A 21,471-nucleotide genomic window follows, 5' to 3' on the forward strand; every position below is an offset into this window, starting at 1 on the left:
ATTTAAAAAATATGTGATATGGTGTGGGAGCTAAAGCCTATGAAAGTCTTCGAATAGCCCCAGGCAGAGCCCATTCTGCCAGCTGTTGCCTGTTCTCGGTCTTTCCTACAAAGAGAGGCTGGGGGTGTAGTTCAACAGGGCACAGCCCACTGGGGCGTTGGGACAGGGGAGAAGGAAGACAACAGGGGAGAGGAGGGGGAGTGTGGCCGGGAGGGGAGCAGGGGGAGCGCTTAGTCACAGGACAGTGGACCCCATGCATCACGAAGCTGACTCTGGGTGATACCTGAGTTCTCATTCTTATGCTCTTGTGAGGATACAACTCTGTGTGTGTGTGTGTGTGTGTGTATGCATGTGCATGTGCACCTACACGTGCACATATGGCAGATGAGGGTGTCGCTTGGGGGTTGTGCCTGTGGAAGAAGCACTTGAGTTCGGGTACCTCTCCCTTTCTTTGCAATTACAGCTTTACGGGTCCACATTTTTCAACAGGTTGCAAACCCAACCTGTAGCAATCTCCAGAACCAATCCAGTGCTTTCGAGGAAACTGAACTATGGATTGTCTTTAAATAATGAGGTGCCAGTTGTTAAATAGTCAACCCTGTCAGCTGGGTGGGGGCGTTTAGTAAACTCCTGAAGCTTGCTTTAGTCTTTGCAGTTACCGCTCATTTGAAAGCAAGTTTTCACTGGGGCTTTGTTTTATGTGACAACCATACTCGGGGTGGGGGGGGGATGTTAAGGGTCCATGCCACCAGCCCCCTCAGTTTTGGGGGGCACTCAGGCTCTTTGCTTAAGCAAGTGAGCCAGAATGCATTTGGCTGGGAGTTACTTAAGCTTTCATTACTAGATTTTCTCCCCCCGCCCCCACCTGGCCCCCAGACCTCTTTTCTAACCAAAATATCATTCTTGATTTTCAGGCGGCTTTTAAATTTAACTTTTCATTAAGTTTGAAACGAGTTTATGAGAGGGGTCCTCTGTGCACCAGCTGCGAGGCATTTACGAGATCGGACTCCAAGATAACATCCTGGGACCAGGGCCTCTTATGTTTCTAGCCTTGCAGACTCATTTTTGATGACACCCTTTAAATAACATTCATGGCCCATTTTTTTTCCCCTTCTGACCAAGCACCGGGATCTCATTGTGATAACGACGGGCCATATGCTACTTGATCAGGGTAATGTAGGATAATTACTGGCCCACTGCACGTCATTACACCGCTGTAATCGGGGGCGGGTCAGTGTTTCAGTTACAGCTGCTCTGAAAATTGAGCTGACATGGATACTGTGATAGGAACGATAGCACAAGGCCCCCATGCAAATGGCAGGAATTAGCATTCGGTCAATAGGTTCTGAAACGCTATATGCCTTCAGCCCAGGACACCTGCTTTGGGTCTCTTGTTTTCTCTTGGATGCAGTACGAGGTTCATAGGCTAAATGAATCCTTCAACTTGTGTTATGTCTCATAAAAGGTCATAGAAATGCCAGAGGATGTTAAATACCACGGACATGCTTGGAGAGTAACATTCCATAATACATCATCTAATGGTTTCTAATGGCCAGTTTCACTGGTACAGTTGATAACCCTGCCTCAGTGTATATCCGGTCTACAGATGGCTTTTTAACACTTACCTGTTATAAAACGACAAATGGTCAAGGGGTGTAAAAGGGCTATAGGGTGACCATATAAATTATCATCCCCAAAGGGACACTTTTTAGGGACTAAAACGGATTGATATTAATAATCACACTGGGTTGTTCCCAGAAACATGAGGCATATGTCACCCACAACATAAGGCACAGCTGTAATCTTTGTTCATGATTCTTTCTCTTACAGCCAAAGCTGGTATCATCTGGAGATGACAAAGGTCATGAGCTTGGCCCTTCTCCCTGCCCCCCAAATTCCACCCCCTCCACCATCTCCTGGGTGAAATGCATTCCAGTGACCCTTCTCATCCAGCGATGAGTTGGTTTTTTTTTTTAATTTAAATTTTATTTTTTAATTTACATCCAAATTAGTTAGCATAGTGCAACGATGACTTCAGGAGTAGATTCCAGTGATGAATTGTTAATACAGGCCTGGAGCTTCCAAGAGAAATCTAGGATAAATACCGAGATTATAGTCATCCCTGTATGTTGATATATTCATGGGAAAACCTCACTTTGGAAAATGTCGTTATGGAAGTCACAGACAGAAGAGGGAGAGCCATGGAAGGGGCAGAAGAAAGAGTCTAGAGAAAGGGGGAGAACAAGCTTCATGGAAAATGAGAGAAGCATTGACAGTCGTCTCCTGCATCTGGTGAGAGGAAGGCATGGCTGACAGCATCCAAGATGGCTTCCAATGGTCCTGCCTCCAGGCATTCAAGTCCTGTGTGGTTTTTCTCACACCAACAGGGACAAGCTGTGTAACTAGTAAGGTATTGCTGAAATGATAGATTGTGACTTTTGAAACTAGGTCACAGAAGACATGGTGGCTTCCCCCATGCTCTCCCTTTGATCACTCACTCTGGGGGAAGATAGCAGCCATGTCATAAAGATGCTCACACAGTCCTGTGGAGGGGTCTTCGTGGTAAGGAACTGAGACCTCCTGCCAAGGATGTGAGTGAGCCATTTTGGAAATAATACAGTTACGAAGACTATGTTCCTTTTAGGCTTCCCACAAGCAAGGTCCACTAGCTTCTTTTCAAGGGAAATAATAAGACGTGACTAAAAACATAACTTAAGACATCGTATGCAAAAATCTATCTTATTACCTTGTAGCTGTACTTCTCGTTTTCCAGGAAAGTAGTTTGAGTCTCCTTTTAACTTGAGTCTCCCTCCCCCATTCCCTGCCGCCAGCATTTTTCTACAGATAAAGTTTTATGGCACAGACTAATCCACATAAAATGGATCCACAATAATTTTTCTAAGTGGGTCAACTTTTAGCACAGGCCACCTGGAATTACTGGATGATGTCCAAATGGCATAAACATTTTCATAAAGACAACTGCAGTGTCATCACATGGTCTGAATCTGTTTGACTGGGAAAAAAAATGGAGGCATGGCCCCATGGCCCTGGTGGAGTTTATTGACATTCACTTCCTTTGAAGAATGCAAACTCATGTGGCATTTGCAGGGTGAGCTGAGTTTTCTCTATTAGCTTCTCCAGACCCAGACCCTCCCTTTGCCCTGTGTTTCCTTAGCAAAATCACATCCCTTGATCCACTCTAAGTCATGAATTAGTAAAGAACCAACCCACTGCCCTATCTGGAGAAGCTTGTTTAATCTTTCATGGCTGGCTCTGGGAAGGATGCCCTTTGGATGGCTATTTCTTTCCTTTTATTCACATTCCCCTGAAGAACTGACCAAAACAAATGCTGTCTTGTTCCCTGCAACCAGCCCCCATCCCAACCCCCAGGTAATTTTTTTTCTTAGTGCTTGGGCTCACAAAATGAGAAAGGAAAGGAGGAAAAGCAACATCTAGGGCTGCTGTGCACAGCTGTATAGACCGTGCACTTTACCAGGCATGCAGCAAAGGAAGGGGGTACAGCTGAAATTCAGACCACGCTCCACGCGTCCAAATGTGTGCTCTGGCCTGGAGCCATGTCCTCTTAGAGGAGAGGTGGACACAAAGGCCCTGTCTCAGCTAACACTGGTCCTGCCAACATTGTTTCTTTCTTCCTTCTTCTCTTTGTCTTCCCTCCTCTTCACCTTAGCAAAAAACCTGTATGAAGTCTCTTAGAATTTGCTTTTCTCCCTGAGGAAAGGTTAATTCTTGTAGCCGTAATTCATTTACAGGAAATTAGACACAGGAGCAGTTGGATGCCTGAGATAATTTGAAAAACCCCTTTGAAGCTCTTTTCCTTCAGGTCTGGGAAAGTCCCTTTCCCCATCCTCAATTCCTGATGGGGCCTCATGGCGTCACGCAGGTGGGTTCCCTGTGTTAGGACTGGTATCTAAGGAGGGGTTGACAGGTGCAGGACACCCGCATTGGAACGTCTGGGAGTGACCAGACTGTGAGTCTTCCCAGAGTCCCCTGTTCTTCTCATCCTTAGACATTGCCTTCCTAGGGTTATAATCAAGTGTTTACATGTCTGGTGTTCGTCCAACATGGTGGATCTTTCTTTTGTATTGATACAAAATCACGGCTTCCGGTTCATCTGTAATTCACAGGGCCGATGGACTAGAGTCCACAGACTATTCACCAGAACTTAACGAAGGAGATTTTTCACCTCCTTTCCTTCTGAATTTTGTAGCCAGACCAGGTACGAGTCATGGAAATGTCAGATTTGAGTTTTATCCTAGCCCGTTTCCATCTCGTGGCCTGGCAAGATCCACGGCCTCATTTATTTTTATTTTTTTTTTCAACGTTTATTTATTTTTGGGACAGAGAGAGACAGAGCATGAACGGGGGAGGGGCAGAGAGAGAGGGAGACACAGAATCGGAAACAGGCTCCAGGCTCTGAGCCATCAGCCCAGAGCCTGACGCGGGGCTCGAACTCACGGACCGCGAGATCGTGACCTGGCTGAAGTCGGATGCTTAACCGACTGCGCCACCCAGGCGCCCCTCACGGCCTCATTTAGAAAGGCTGCTGTATTTTATTGTCTTAGTGACACTATCTTTTCTTCTACTAACGGCGGCATTATGTAGAATGGTCTAGATGCGTTCTACATCTAGGTCCATTCCTCATTTTAATTTTCCTAATGGGCGTGGAGGCGTGAAGTGCCTTGACTAAGACCAGGTTCTGGGAACAGATAGTGCCAGAAGGGGAGCCTGGGTCTGCTTCCTCGTTCTACAGCACATCACAGGGCAGAAATGCCACCTTGAAACCCCACGCGACGCTGCTGCATTTCATTTGTCCCAACGGGCCAGCTCCCCCAACCCCCAATTCCTCTGCTGTGACTAGAGCTCCTCTGAATGAGAATTGCCTTCATGAAATGCTTATTACCTTGCACACCAGTGACAGATTACTTTAGTCTATAAGCCAGTATCCAAGGTTGTGCTGGCTTCAAAACCTGCTTTGTGGGCCAGCCTTACTAGTTCCCCATCTCTTGTCTAAAATGACAATTGGGGAGTTATTCTTTTTTTTAAATTTATTTATTTTTTTATTTTAGAGAGAGAGAGTGCATGAGTGGGGTGGGGGGGGGAGAGAGAGAGAGAGAGAGAGAGAGAGAGAGAGAGAGAATCTCAAGCAGGCTCCAGGCTCAGCACAAAGCCCAATATGAGCCCATGACGCTGGGATCATGACCTGAGCTGAAATCAAGAGTTGGACGCTCCATTGACTGAGCCACCCAGGTGCCCCCCGTGGGGAATTATTCTTTTTTTTTTCTTTCTATAATTTGGTTTTTGAAAGAATTTTTTTTTCAGTATATGAAGTTCATTGTCAAATTGGTTTCCATACAACACCCAGTGCTCATCCCAAAAGGTGCCCTCCTCAATACCCATCACCCACCCTCCCCTCCCTCCCACCCCCCATCAACCCTCAGTTTGTTCTCAGTTTTTAAGAGTCTCTTATGCTTTGGCTCTCTCCCACTCTAACCCCCGCTTTTTTTTCCTTCCCCTCCCCCATGGGTTTCTGGGGGAATTCTTCTTAAAACTGCTCAAGGAAAGGGCACCTGGGTGGCTCAGTCGGTTGACTCTTGATTTCAAATCAGGTCATGATCTCATGGTTTGTGAGACTGAGCCCCACATTGGGCTCTGTCCTGAACAGTGCAGTGCAGAGCCTGCTTGGGATTCTCTCTCTCTCTCTCTCTCTCTCTCTGCCTGTCCCCTGCTAGCTCTTTCCCTCTCCATACATAAATAAAATAAATAAATACATTAATTAATTTAAAAAAACTTAAAAAATAATAAAAATGCTCAAGGATATCCAGACAACATAATATTATTTAGTGCTAAAAATGTGAGCTATCAAGGCCATGAAAAGACGTGGAAGAAACTTAAATGCATATTACTAAGTGAGAATAGTCAACCTAAGAAGACTACATACTCTATGCTCTATGACCTTCTGGAAGAGGCAGAACTATGGAGACAATAAAAAGATCAGCAGCGTCCAGGGGTGGGATCTGGGGGAGGGATAAATAGAGCACAGAGGATTTTTAGGGCAATGAAAATACTCTGTATAATATAATGATGGATACATGTCATTTTACGTTTGTCCAAACCCATATAATGCACAACACCAAGAGTGAACCATAAGGTAAACTCTGGATTTGGGGTGATTATGACATATTGAAAGAGGTTCATCCCACTCTGGTGAGTGATGGGGATAATGAGGGAGACTACACGTGTAAGCATGGGTATATGGGAAATCTCTGTACCTCCCTCTCAATTTTACTGTCAGCCTAAAACTTCTCTCAAAAATAAAGTCTTTAAAAAGAAGCATTCAAGGAATAAAGCTTGGGGATATCTATGTGATGACTCAGCAGTCCATACCTGGGTATATAACACCAGAAATGAGTGCGTATGGCCACTAAAAACAAGTATAAGAATGTTTGCAAAAGCTTTATTCATAAGAGCCAAAAGCTGGAAACAACCCCAATGTCCACTGGCAACAAGAGATTGTGTTCGAGTTATAACTTGGAATACTACCTAACAGTGGAAATGAACAGGTTGTAGCTACATGCAAAAACATGGAAATGTCTTGCAGACATATGGTTAAGCAAGAGAAAAAGACACTAAAGAGTATGTACAGGATGATTCCACTCACATAAAGTTCAAAAATAGATCGAACTGATGTATGATGAAAGAGGTCAAGAAGTAAAAATGGTGGTTATTGACTGGGAAGGGGTGCAAGGGAGCCTGCGGGGTGCTGGGAACATTCCATACCTTGATCTGGCTACTTGGGTGTACGCATATGTAAAAATCTATCACTTGAGATCTGTGCACAATTAAAAAAAAATCAACAGCAACAACAACAAAACATACAAGGGGATGGGGTTGTTGAGAGTTGGTGCTGGCCCCTGCCGGTAGACCCAAGGGCTCTGAGGATGCCCCTTGAAGAGCCCTCCTACTACATTGTTCTGAAGTCACTTCTGACCCAGATGGCAGCCTTGATCCATCAGCAATGTATGGAATCAGTCATACTGCTAGGGATCCAGTACCTGGGGTGCCTGTGGCTCATTCTTGGTGTCTTCATGCCCAGTGACTCCTCAACATGCTGGTCATGTCATACTTGCTCATGAGCAGATTCCCACTGGGCTTGTAGCTTTGTCTGGAAGCCAGGCTCATTGCGGGGGACACTGATTCCATGCCTTTCTTACCAACATCTTCTTCCCAGGTACCTGAACCATATCTTCTACACCTATAGTCATGAGGTATTGGGTGGACTGGTCTTTTACCATGTCTGTGTGACCTATGTGAACCCCCATTACCTGGAGCTTCTTGCTGTTGTGCCCACTGCCTGGTTGACCCCAACTGATTACTGACAGGGTCTCCTGACACCAATATATTGGACTTCTGGAACTCTGAGAAGCAGCCCTAAAGGTGGCCCCTACACACTGGCCCCAGCTTCCTCTCACTCCTTACTGGGTCATATTGACAAGCCCCCAGCCATGCAGCAGTGGGATAACTCACTCCCATCAGCTGTTGTGTTTCCATGTGCCCATATCAGAAAGAATACTAGGGGCGCCTAGGTGGCTCAGTCGGTTAAGCGTCCGACTTCGGCTCAGGTCATGATCTCATGACTTGTGAGTTCAAGCCCCGTGTCGGGCTCTGTGCTGACAGCCCAGAGCCTGGAGCCTGTTTCGGATTGTGTCCCTCTCTTGCTCTGCCCCTCCCCCGCTTATGCTCTGTCTCTCTCAAGAATAAATAAACATTAAAAAAAATAAAAAGAAAAAAATAAAGAACAATAAAGGAAACCCAGATCCGTCTTTAAACACCATAAGACCTAGAGAACATTGGACAATGAAACATTGTAACGTTTTCTTTTGAGCTCTTTATTGTGACATTTCTTTGGAGAGGAAAAGCTATTTTGCCATTGCCCATTAGCCATTAATGTTTTGAGGCACAGTGGGAAAAGGAGAAAGGAGAAAAGATAAAGGGATAATGTCTGTGAGACAGTCAACCTGAAATTGACCAACATGAATGGTTTCAAACTTATTCGACCTGTTTCCATAATTTTGTTACTCATGAGACATACAGGGAGGGAGAGAGCAAAGTAAACACAGCCACTTAGGAGATGGATGGGGCACACAAAGAGAAACTAAGCCACAAAATACAGCAAAAGAGCAGAGCATTATAGGCAGAAAAATTACATCTGGATTATTCTACTTAACTGGAAGAAACATAAATCACAATGAGGGCTCATAGTAATGTGCGCTGGAGTGATAATGAACAGACCAGCCCAGACTGCCCTCTCTCTTGCTCCCTTGTCTCTTGCTCTCTTGCTCATAGTCAAATCCCACGCCTCCTGTGTGATCATGCAGAAGTCCGGGAGCCAGTCATGGTCAGGTTCTCCTGCTCAGTCCTGCCCATTCCTGTCCAGTCCAGCCCCATCCACTGGGGTCTTGCCCCAGCTCTGCTCTCTCTAAGCCATCACATTCTGCCCTCGCTGGTATCTGCTTCTTCCATTGGTTACCTGTGAACACGCCTTTGTCTCAGCTTCCTTCTCACACTGCAGACCTCTCGAAGGTCCTTTTGTCTTTGTACCTGTCTTTAGTGCTCTAGGCTGAAATCCTTACATGTGGCAGCTACACAGTAGTTGTATGCTTGGATATACTCCTATATTTGTTGGTTGATTAATTTCAAGTTCTCGCGATGAAATTTTCTCTGCAGTCGGGACTGTGAGCGGAAGTTTTGCATGCACAACACTTTTGGCGGTAGATGGTTAATTATCACGGAGCCACCCACTGTTAGGACCCCGTTTGGACGAACACATCCATTTACAACTGTTTCCCTTAAAATAACTTCAATAGATTGATTAAAAGCCAATGCAACATGTCCAAAGGTTTTCAGTAGTAAATATTTCTGTCTAGATTTCTCCAGTTGAGCATATCTGGACAGTCACTGGGATTTGACAAGGGGATGCCTGGTACCCGGTGAGGACGTTGCTGAATCAACAACCTGTGCACTCACCTATTCTTTTCAAATGTCTCAGGGCGCTTGGGTGGCTCAGTCGGTTAAGCGTCCAACTTCGGCTCAGGTCACAATCTCGCACTCCGTGAGTTCGAGCCCGGCGTCAGGCTCTGTGCTGACAGCTCAGAGCCTGGAGCCTGTTTCAGATTCTGTGTCTCCCTCTCTGACCCTCCCCCGTTCATGCTTTGTCTCTCTCTGTCTCAAAAATAAATAAACGTTAAAAAAATTAAAAAAAAAAAAACCAAACAAATGTCTCTATTTCCTTTGACTAGGAAATAGCAGAAAGGCTGACCTGGGTGTATGCCATTTTCTACTTGGGTTCTAAAATCATGATAAATCAGGAATATCCAATTTTTCTCTTTAGACCTACAAATGTTCACGATGAGTCTATTCACTTTTCAACGTGGATGGTCAGCGTGACCCAGGGAGAAATGATGCCCAGCATTTGTTAAATTCTAGGCATGAGCTACACATTGTAGCCAGTGAGGATAGAACATTCTTAGCCTGCATTTCCTCATCTATAAAGTGAATATAATAAAACTGATATCAAACTACTGTTAGGAGGGTTAAATTAGGTAATATTTGGACTAAGGTTGATGACTAACCCCTGGTAAGCACTACATGTGTTGGAGAAGGAGACATAAAATAAATTTCATTCTCAGAGCAATGCTTTGTGACAGGTGTTTCCAAAAGTCCTTCTAGCAAAAATAGTTAAAAGCCCTGCTGATTCATTTCTTTTCTATCCTTAGATTCACAAACCGAGGGGATCATCAAGCAATCTTCTCTAACCCTTGGTGGCAATTATTTGTACAGCCCAGGAGTCTCAACTTTATTTGTTTTGAATAAATAAATATAATTATATTCATTCTCCAGGCCCCTAGGAAACGTTTTCCCAGCACTAAGAGTGAAAAGATACACCACCATCTTTTTTTTTTTTTTTTTTTTTTTGGTAACTGACTAAGTCAGTTTCACACTGGCAAAGGAGAAGCTTAGCAGAACTGGAAAATGTCTTAAAATATTAATTATGTATTACTGGGTTTCATAAATTTTTTAATTTTCTGAAAGGCACTAATAACAAGACCCTGTAATGACTCAAGGGAAACAATGACACATTTGCATTTTATTAGTTAAACTAAGTGCAGCAATACTTCAGTTATCTGCTTATCACTGGAAACGGACCATTTAATGCGTGTACATTTTTCCAAAAACTAAACTTAGGTCTTTTGATCGCAAAAACTTTGATCATTTTAACTTTTAAAAATATGATGGGGATATACAGTCACTCACTTTCTATTATTTAGACCAGACTGAAAAATACAAAAAATGCTGAACGTCATGTTATGCTTTCGTGTATGGGAAGCAAGAGTCAACATTTACGGTAACATGTTCAGATCTTTTGAGGCATGAAAGAACTCTTTGTCCATGCACTGAATGACCTCACAATTATTGTTTTTGCGATTTTGTATTTTTAGTAGCTCACAGTGCACTGGGGGGCTGTTGGGTGTTACTTGTGAGGTACCAGTTACTGAAATAATTAGAACTGGTTTTGGGGGATTGAGAAAAAGAAAAAGTGGATCCAGTAGGCATTAGAAGGGTGTATATCTATACTCTTGAGTGTATACTCAAGAATGAGAGCAGGTGTTATTAGTGATTAAAAGAAAGGGAAAGCAGGGAAAAGAGGGGAGTAGCAGGAGGAAGAGAGGCAAAGAGCATTCTGGAACTTTTCTTTCCCACCTGAGACTGGTGTAAACAGAGGTTGAGTCTGCCCAGCAGCTGCTCCCATTGTTCTGATGGGGACAATGAAGTGTTCTGGAAAGTCTGGAGCCAGTCTTTCTATGCCGCGACAGTATAGACTCAGTTCCAGAGAATACATTGTGGCTGTTGGTGGGTGTACGCATGGAGGACCTTCTCTGGTGACACCATACAGATTAGGAAAATGACACTGCCTTCTCCGTCCCTCTGGAGGAGGGCCCAGCCCATTTTAAATATTTATTTATTTATTTTTGGAAGAGCGCAAGCAGGGGAGGGGCAGAGAGAGAGGGACAGAGGATCTGAAGTGGGGTCTGCACTGACAGGCTGACAGCAGAGAGCCCGATGGGGGGCTCGAACTCACGAACCGCAAGATCGTGACCTGACCCGAAGTGGGACGCTCAACCGACTGAGTCACCCGGGTGCCCCAGGGCCAACCTATTTTAAATATCTCAGATATTTTCATCAAAAAGAGTAGACGTGCCCAGGAAATTCAAATTTTCCCAACCATTCCAACATGGTTCCTCACTGAAGTTATTTATTGATTAGGCTGAATTTTAAAAGTTAACGGCGGTGGTGCCTTTGAGCTAGAGAAGAAACAAAAACAATAGAGAGATGGTAAGGGGCTCTCAATAGTGTAAGAAAAATTCTGTGCACATAACCTTGCTGTGTTCCACTCATGCTGTTGAGTTAGCGAGGCCAACCTGGTAAGGCTTGGTCACTGCTCTGTGATGCTTGATTGTGTGTTTCTTCTTGTCTCACATAGTTGTCTCTGACTTTTCCCAGTCCTCCATGCCAGGAGCCCACAGACATTACTGGTGTCCCCCATGCACTACAAGGAACAATTGCAGGCATGTCTTTGGGAGAAACACAGATACGATGAGGTTCATTTTGACTTTCATTTTTATTGCATTGGTATTGTGATTATTGTTATGGCCTGTCATTTGTATATGACCTAATAATTTCCCAGAGCACTCCCGGAGTGTTAATTTCTTAGCATGGGGCAACTGCTTGGGGCAGAATCAGCCACAAGTCTTCTCCTCAACCCAAAGAGAAGGAGGCAGGATATTTTCATAAGAGAAGATTTTGCTAAAATCTATTCCAGGCATCTGCTTCTGTGACCATATTTGAGCTTCATGACAAAGAGATTTTTGCCAGGTATTGGAATCCAATTAACTATTATAATAATGCTAATAGCTAACATGTGCTGAGCATTTATGTGGTAGCAGGCATTGCCATGAGCATCAGATGTGAGTTAATTTATTGAGTTCTCCAACAACTCTGAGGTGCTGATGTTATGCAGTCTCAGAAGAGGAACAGAGGCCAAGAGCAAGCAAGCGGCTTGCCTGGGGTCACAGAGCATGTAGGGGGAGAATCCTGGGCCAGCCCTCTTGCTGCCAAGGTTATACAGCCTCTTTACCATGTCTGTCAGGAGACGATTTTTGTCTCAAAATTCACCTAGTCCAAAACAGAGGTAAGAACCCAACTGTGTGTGAAAATTACCCAGGGCGAGAGGAGATGTGGTCCCTAGAGTATATTAAATTTCATGCACTTTATTCTACGTCCATAGAATCTTCCTGAGGTGGGAGCTTGTGCTTTGCTTGAGTAGAGGATGTAAGACCAGGTGTATGGAAACAACATGTAAGTGAAAGAATCCACATATTGTATGATTTCCTTTATATGAAACATCCAGAATAGGCAATCCATGAAGACAGGAAGTACATTAGTGGTTGCCGGGGACTGGGGGGGAAGGGAGGCAAGTGGGAATGACGGCTGGGAGGTAGGAGTTTCTTTTGGGGTTGAGGCAAATACTCTAAAATTGACCATGGTGATGGTTGCTCAACCCTATAAATATACTAAAAGGCATTGAAGGGGACACTTTAAATGGGTGAATGGTATGGTAGTGAATTATATCTTAATAAAGTAGTTATTAATAATGAAAAACTCATGAAGTGTTGAGTCTGGCCCCAGCTGTCTCAAGGCAGAGGCAGCTCAAGAAGACTCAGGCACATGCGGATTTCATAAAATTTGCTTATTAGGGGGAGAAATGGCTGACTAATTAAAGTTATATAAATAATTTATGTTGATCATAAAAAATTAAAAACACCCATAGTCTTGACACTTAGAAATAATCATTGTTAACATTTTTGGGCTTATCCTTGACAATTTTTTTTTTTCTATGCATGTATAAGGTACTTGGAGACACTGGACCACGCTATCTCTTATTGTAATTTGCTTTCTTCATTAAACAACACTCTGTCACAGGGGCCCTCCGAATGCAAAATCCCTGGACCACTGACATCAACATCATCTGGGCACTTAGAAATGCGAATTTGAGGACACTTGTTGGGATGAGCCCTGGGTATTGTACGTAAGCGATGAATCACGGGAATCTACTCCCTTAGTCAAGAGCACACTGTATACATGGTATGTTAGCGAACTTGACAATAGATTATATTAAAAAAAATAAAGAAGTGCGAATTCTAGAACCCCATCCCAGGCTTCCTGAATAAGAAACCCTGGAAGTGGGGCCACCAGTCTTGCTGTAGAGAGCCCTCTAGGTGATCCTGAAGCATGGTTGAGTGCGGGAACCCCTGTTCTGCCTTAACTGTGTGCGTGTGTAAACACATGTGGATTCCTGTCATAATTTTTCATGACTGATATTCTAATTTTTGGCTACTATAAGTAATTCTGCAAGGATCATCCCTGTGCTATCCTTGTACCCTTTAATTATTTCCTCTGATACATGTCCAGGAGGGTGTGTACTGGGTCAAAGTCTAAAGGTTTTAGATATTTATTTATTTACTATTTATTTATTTAGATATTTATTTCCAAGGTCTCGAAAGACCTTCTTTTAAAAAAAAATTATTTGTTTATTTATTTTGAAGAGGGGAGAGGAAGAGAGAGAGAGAGAGAGAATCCCAGGCGGGGTCCACACGATGTCGGGCTCGACCTTACAAACCGTGAGATCATGATCTGAGCTGAAATCAAGAGTCAGATGCTTAATCGACTGAGCCACCCAGACGCCCCAAGACCTTCTTAATTTACATTCCTACCTACAATATATGAGAATGCCTATATATTGCAGTATATTTTTGACAATTCTGGCCATTCTGTTTTAAAATCCATAATAATACCACAAGTAAAAACCATTGGGTTTTAGCTTAAATTTCTTTGATTACTGGTGATATCGATCATTTGTATGTGACTATTGACTATATTTCTTCATCTGTGAATATCCTGTTTAAGCTCTTTGCCCAAATTTCTATCGAATTTCCATATATACATTTCTGGTAGAATTTAATATATTGTTAAATAGTAAGAATACTAACCCCTGAATATCACGCATATTGAAAATAGATTTTCTGGTTTATTTGCCGTTTGACTTTTTAAAAAATGTTTATTTATTTTTGAGATAGAGAGACAGAGTGCAGCGGGGGAGGGGCAGAGAGAGAGACACACACAGAATCCAAATCAGACTCCAGGCTCTGAGCCATCAGCACAGAGCCCGATGCAGGGCTCAAACTCACAAACCGTGAGATCATGACGTGAGCCGAAGTCGGACGCTTAACCAACGGAGCCGCCAGGCGCTCCTATTTGCCTTTTAACTTTGTTTTTTATTTTTTTTACTTAAAATTTTTTTTTTTGCTATTTAGAATAAGCTTAACATTTTAATGTCATGAAATTTTATTTTGGTGACATTCTTTGACAGGATTTCCCATCAAGTTTTATATAAATGTTTACATATCATTTCTCAGTATTTTTACTCTAAGTTGTTTAATCTTTGTGGAATTTTTGTTGCTGTAAATTGTCTTTTGTTTCCAAATGGTTGTCCCTGGATTCTTTATTGACTAGTCCTAATTTTCCTGTTTGAACTGCAATTCGAACCTTATTATATATACAGTTTTCTATGGCTTGCATCTGCTTTTGAATTTCTTGGTCTAATTAATCTTTTTCTACTGGAGTCAGTTTAAAAAACGTTTTTTTAACATTTATTTATTTTTAAGAGACAGAGATAGAGTGTGAGCTGGGGAGGGACAGAGAGAGAGGGAGGCACAGAATCCGAAGCAGGCTCCAGGCTCCGAGCTGTCAGCACAGAGCCCGACGCGGGGCTCGAACTCACGGACGGCGAGATCATGACCTGAGCCGAAGTAGGCCGCTTAACTGACTGAGCCACCCAGGCGCCCCTGGAGTTTGTTTTGATTTTCAGAATTTTAATACATGGAAGACAAATACTCTCTCTTTAGTCTTTTCCTTCCCCCAGACTCTTTTTCCCGACTATTCTCGCATATCATATTGTCTTCAAATACACTTTAGTCAGCTTTGAAAAGAAGTATTAGAATTTTGACCTGGATTACATTAAATCCATAGTGTCACTTGTCAGTGTTAGTATCTTTAAATATCACATCTTTGTACTGGGGAACATGTTATGTTTTGTACAGTTATTCAGATAGCCTTTTGCATTCTGGAATAGAGTTTTATGGTTCTTATCATATAGATGACAGTCATTTTATGATACCTTAATTTCTTGGCATTATATGTTTATGACTGCTATGAAGCACATGTTTTCTAAGTGGTTGTGGACACATTCTTGATTTCTATAAACTAATTTTATAACTATCCACTTCATTGAAGCCTCTTATCAGTTCTAGTATTTCCTCATGGGGTTTTCAAGTAGGACAGTGATGATGATTTTCACCTGCAGTTTCCAGCATTTATTCCTATTGTTTCTTGTTCTTTTCTATTGTATCAGTTGGTACCTTCCAGAACAATGTTAAACAGTCATCACAAGTTGGTATCTTTGTTTTCTTCCTGCCTTTTAATGGCAGTGTTTCCATTTAAAAGTTAATCATGATGCTGGCTGTTAGCTTAAAAAAGCATATTTTATATATCTGTATATGTATACGTGTGCACACACACACATCCATCCATCCATCCGTCATGTCTGTTGTAGTTTCTATTCCTGATTTGCTAAGAGTTTTTTTTTTTAAACATAGACATCACATTTTATCAATGTGCCTTCAGGATCTATCAAGGTGATAATGTACTATTTCTGCCCTTGCCCTATTTCACAATTATTTTCAATTTACCATTTGTTCAGGATCTAGTATGTTACTAGTTATTTTACTAAAAAACAGAGACACAAGGATGAATCAGAAAAGCTAAGTTGTTTGGTTTCCCAGCTCTCAGCAAATAGGGGCTGCCGAAGAGAAAGAGGGATGGCTGGACAGACGCAGGAGTTGTCCTTCAGCGGTGGCCAGGAAACACCACAGAACATGCAGAACATGTATGTCTACAGTTCACACCCTGCTTACTCACTGGGTCTCTTGAAGGATCTCTTAAAACAAAACAAAACAAAACAAAACAAAACAAAACAAAACAAAAGCCTACTAAAACTGTGCACATCCACGTGTTGGGGGTGGGGATGTAAATCAGGCATCCAGGTTGATGAACACAGTAGCTAAAATGAAGGTGTAATTGAACGGACTGCTGTCCTCAGCTTCCCTGCAGGGGGCGCTGTTAGCTAGTTATTTTTACCAAACTGCGGTGGCTCGAATTTGCTCAGTGATATTACTATTATTACGACTACTGTAATTATTAGGTTGATCCATATGAAACTGCCATTTTTTTATATATATGAAATTTATTGACAAATTGGTTTCCATACAACACCCAGTGCTCATCCCAAAAGGTGCCCTCCTCAATACCCATCACCCACCCTCCCCTCCCTCCCACCCCCCATCAACCCTCAGTTTGTTCTCAGTTTTTAACAGTCTCTTATGCTTTGGCTCTCTCCCACTCTAACCTCTTTTTTTTTTTTTTTCCTTCCCCTCCCCCATGGGTTCCTGTTAAGTTTCTCAGGATCCACATAAGAGTGAAACCATATGGTATCTGTCTTTCTCTGTATGGCTTATTTCACTTAGCATTACACTCTCCAGTTCCATCCACGTTGCTACAAAAGGCCATATTTCATTTTTTCTCATTGCCACGTAGTATTCCATTGTGTATATATACCACAATTTCTTTATCCATTCATCAGTTGATGGACATTTAGGCTCTTTCCATAATTTGGCTATTGTTGAGAGTGCTGCTATGAACATTGGGGTACAAGTGCCCCTATGCATCAGTACTCCTGTATCCCTTGGATAAATTCCTAGCAGTGCTATTGCTGGGTCATAGGGTAGGTCTATTTTTAATTTTCTGAGGAACCTCCACACTGCTTTCCAGAGCGGCTGCACCAATTTGCATTCCCACCAACAGTGCAAGAGGGTTCCCGTTTCTCCACATCCTCTCCAGCATCTATAGTCTCCTGATTTGTTCATTTTGGCCTCTCTGACTTGCGTGAGGTGATACCTGAGTGTGGTTTTGATTTGTATTTCCCTGATAAGGAGCGACGCTGAACATCTTTTCATGTGCCTGTTGGCCATCCGGATGTCTTCTTTAGAGAAGTGTCTATTCATGTTTTCTGCCCATTTCTTCACTGGGTTATTTGTTTTTCGGGTGTGGAGTTTGGTGAGCTCTTTATAGATTTTAGATACTAGCCCTTTGTCTGATATGTCATTTGCAAATATCTTTTCCCATTCCGTTGGTTGCCTTTTAGTTTTGTTGGTTGTTTCCTTTGCTGTGCAGAAGCTTTTTATCTTCATAAGTTCCCAGTAATTCACTTTTGCTTTTAATTCCCTTGCCTTTGGGGATGTGTCGAGTAAGAGATTGCTACGGCTGAGGTCAAGAGAGGTCTTTTCCTGCTTTCTCCTCTAAGGTTTTGATGGTTTCCTGTCTCACATTTAGGTCCTTTATCCATTTTGAGTTTATTTTTGTAAATGGTGTGAGAAAGTGGTCTAGTTTCAACCTTCTGCATGTTGCTGTCCAGTTCTCCCAGCACCATTTGTTAAAGAGGCTGTCTTTTTTCCATTGGATGTTCTTTCCTGCTTTGTCAAAGATGAGTTGGCCATACGATGAAACTGCCATTTTTATAGGTAGAGTATGGTCAGCTATGTGATCTAACCTAACATTATTAAATAATGACTATTATCTATTAGGTATCAGCCATCGCGTTGGAATTTTCTACACGCCGTATAATTTTCTTTCTATAACGACTCCATGAGGTGCGGACTATCATCCCAATCTACAGATGAGAAAACAAGCTCAGAGAAGTTAAGAAAGTCTTTTAAAGTCGCACAGCTGGTAAGTGATAGAGCGAGGAGGCAGATTCAGGTCAGTCTGACCCCAAATCTTAGGCTTTTTGACAACAGGACGATCTTAGGTGAGCTTCATTTACCAGTTTTCACTGATGGCACGCTGACCCAGAGAGGGAGTAAAGCTTGCTCATTTCAGACCGTCCCTGATTGGAGAGGGGTGTGTGCACTGTCGAAACCTCATAGCTTCCAGTCTGCAGAGTAGGGGCTTTCAAAATGTGGTCTGCAGACCCACAGCATCACCTGGGAATTTGTTAGACACGTCAATCTCACCGCACCCCAGACCTACCTCAGGGGGTGGGGCCAGCAGTCTGTTTTAAGAAGCCCTCCAGGTGGTTCTGATGCGTGTTAGCGTTTGAGAACCATTGCCCTAGGTAACAGTAATGACTGCAAACTAGTACTGAGAACTCGCTCCACACCAGATCCGAACCCTTCCTCTGGGAGTCCCTACCAGGTAGGGTTTATAATCATCGTAATTCCTACTTCTGCACAGGCAGCATTGGAGCGTGACAGAGGGTGAATGGATTGCCTGAGGCTCGTCAGGAAGCAGGTGGTTGAGTCTGGGTTTGAACCCGGCCCTTCAGAAAGACTCGATGGCCTTAATCACTATTCAGCCACCCTCTGCGCATCAGGTCGAGAAGCCTGCAGAGACTCATTCTCTGGGGAGCGTCTTCAGCAAAGGGTGGCTGGAGAAAAGACGATACTGATGTAGGACCAGGGCCTGGGAGGAGATGACGCAGCCCGTCTCCGTGGGCATCTTTAGGATGGGGAAGAAAGGGAGCCATGGTTTTGGCATAGAAGTTCCCAGTTTGGAGGCCGGGGCATTCCAGATAAGGAGCCCTTGTTTTCCTTCCCACAGGCCAGATGCCTTTATTCAGACACTTTGCGGCAACGGCATTCCATGTGCAGAATGCCCAGTGTGAGTCGGGGGCTTTGTATGTCGAGGGTCTTACTGGGGATTATCGTAAGGCAAGAATAATGGTGATATTGTTTGCGGAGCCAAGGAGGAAAATCAGAGCCGGGTGGAGGATTTATTTTTCCTCCATAAAGCTGATGGGGCGGGGTGGGGGGGGGTGCTCTTCGAAAGTTCACTGACTGTGGCGCTAAGTCTCTCCGTTTGGAAACACTCCTGGATGGCATGGGCAGATTCCCAGCTAATACTGTGCACACCCCTCTATCACCAAGCATCCAATTCCCAGCGAATTTTGCAATATAGTGACAGTAATGGAAAGCAAAATGATCTCTAAATAATGGTTTAAGATGGCTACTTGATAAAGGGCACTGCAATAATTATGATCAATGGAGCGTGGGTTCAATATATATTGCCCATTTAGATGCACCAGATTAGCTTAACAGCTTTCTTTAATGTTCTGAGTATTTTGTGTGAGCGTTTGTGTGTGTGTGTGTGTGTGTGAGAGAGAGAGAGAGAGAGAGAGAGAGAGAGAGAGAGAGGAGAGAGAGAATGGAGGGAGGGAGGGAGGGAGAGGCAGCCTGTAAGCTGCTAGGAGCATTACTTGGCTTCATATTGATCAATGTGGTTGAGGTGACACAGCGCTGAGGAAAGGAAATTGAGATTCAGAAGTTGTGTGATCCATTACCGAGAGAAAGCACTCAGGTGTCATGTGTTTCAGACAAGGGCCTTTGTGGAGGGAGGTGGAAACAGGGAAAGGGGTGGAGGAGAGACACCTGATATGAGTTTAGTCATTTTGCGGAGGGCACTTTCTGGATGACGATTTGGTGTAATCACGGAAATTAGGCATGCAGGCAGTCAGCCACAAGAATCCCTCAACATCGCGGAGCACAAGCGCCATCAACTAAGTGAGCTGGACAGGACTCGTTTTGGAACGCTGGGCTAGCCATGGAAATGTGTTTTACCGGGGGGGGGGATGATTTACTTGACACTGGTCCTGATCCTCCCCTCCCCGACCCGCGCCCCCCACCCCCCCAAGAAGGAAATTTTCCGTGACAGCCTGTCTAGAAATCTGGGTCCATTCCCTACCTTTTATGTTTTTGGGTTGATCCCAGGTAACACACAGGGTCTGTGATCAGCGTGTAATGATGAGGGCAGTGTGCCATATGGGCTGAAATTCCTTGGGATAATGAGGATAAAATGATTGCAGTCTCAGCCCTGACTTGCTTTGATTTGTCAGTTAAAATCAAGGCCCCGTCTCCGCCCTTTCATGAAAGGACATCAGTAGGAAGTGTCATTGCTCGCAGGAGGAGAAGCCAGTCCCCTAAGCCCGATAATCTCCGCTGATGTCCCTGCTGATTGGGAGTGGGTGCGGGGTTAATGGACTCAGTGATTGTTTGGCCGGGAAAGGCCGCTGGCGTTTAGGTCACAGTAAGGGTAGCTGGCGTTCCGTGAGCATTTACTATGTGTGGGTGCTGTGGTGGAGACACGAATGGCCCAGGGAGCTTGTTAAAGTGCAGAGTCTGATTCAGTAGGCCTGGGGTGGGGCCTGAGGGTCCACATTTCAGGTAGGATCCCGGTGTTGTCAATGCTACTGGTCAGCAGACCGCACTCGGAGTAGCAAGGGTCCAGTGCCAAGCCCCACTTGAATGGCCACAAGCTCGGTGCCACCGAGGATCCCATTCCACAGAGGAAGACATGAATCGACACTTAAAGAGGTCAAGTGTCTTGCAGAATGTGTCACAGCTCTTAAACGACGGGTCTGAGATTGAGACATTCCATCCTTCCGTCCTTGTCTTCCCTCCGGGGTAGCAGCCATGGGGGTGATGCATGGCGGAGTGGGAAGACAGGAGCCACCTGCGTTCCTGAGTGGCTTCTGGGAGGACAGGTGGCCTGCAGAGTCACCCAACCCAGACGGCATGAGCGAGAAATACACTTAGTGGGCCGCCCGGGTGGCTCATTCGGTTAAGTGTCGGACTCTTGATTTTGGCTCAGGTCATGATTTTGCGGTTTGTGAGATCGGGCTCCATGCTCTTATATTGTGGAGGCTGCTTGGGATTCTCTCTCTCCCTCTCTCTCTGTGCCCCCTGTCGCCCGGCTTGTGTGCACCCTCTCTTCCTCTCTCAAACTAAACTAAAAAAAAAAAAAAAATACAGTGAGTTGTGTAAAGCCACTGAGATTTCAGGACTCGTCCCATGTAGCAGGTAGTGTTTAGTATCCTGACAAGTACCATCAGACTCAACCCCTCCCCGTGTTCCTTGTGATTCCCACTGGCCCCTGGTCATCAGGCCTCCAGCTTTGTCCAGAGCATCAGATTGTGAACCAGCTCTCCAAGTGGGGCTAGGGAGAAAATGGATGCAAGGGGGGCCCCTCAAGGAGTCCTGGGAGGGGAAGGTGACAGCAGTGTCACTTCTGAGCCCTCAGAGTGGTAATGCTGAGCCTTAGGGCTTCACTCAGAGCTCATCAACACCTCAGACCAATTTTCGAATGCTCCAGGCTTGATTAAACCCAAGGCACAGTTTGCCAAATGTTTCCTCCCCCACCTTAATTGTTTAGATTGTGTAGAATTTG

Source organism: Lynx canadensis, chromosome D2 (assembly GCF_007474595.2).
Source record: "Lynx canadensis isolate LIC74 chromosome D2, mLynCan4.pri.v2, whole genome shotgun sequence".
Taxonomy (NCBI): Eukaryota; Metazoa; Chordata; class Mammalia; order Carnivora; family Felidae; genus Lynx; species Lynx canadensis.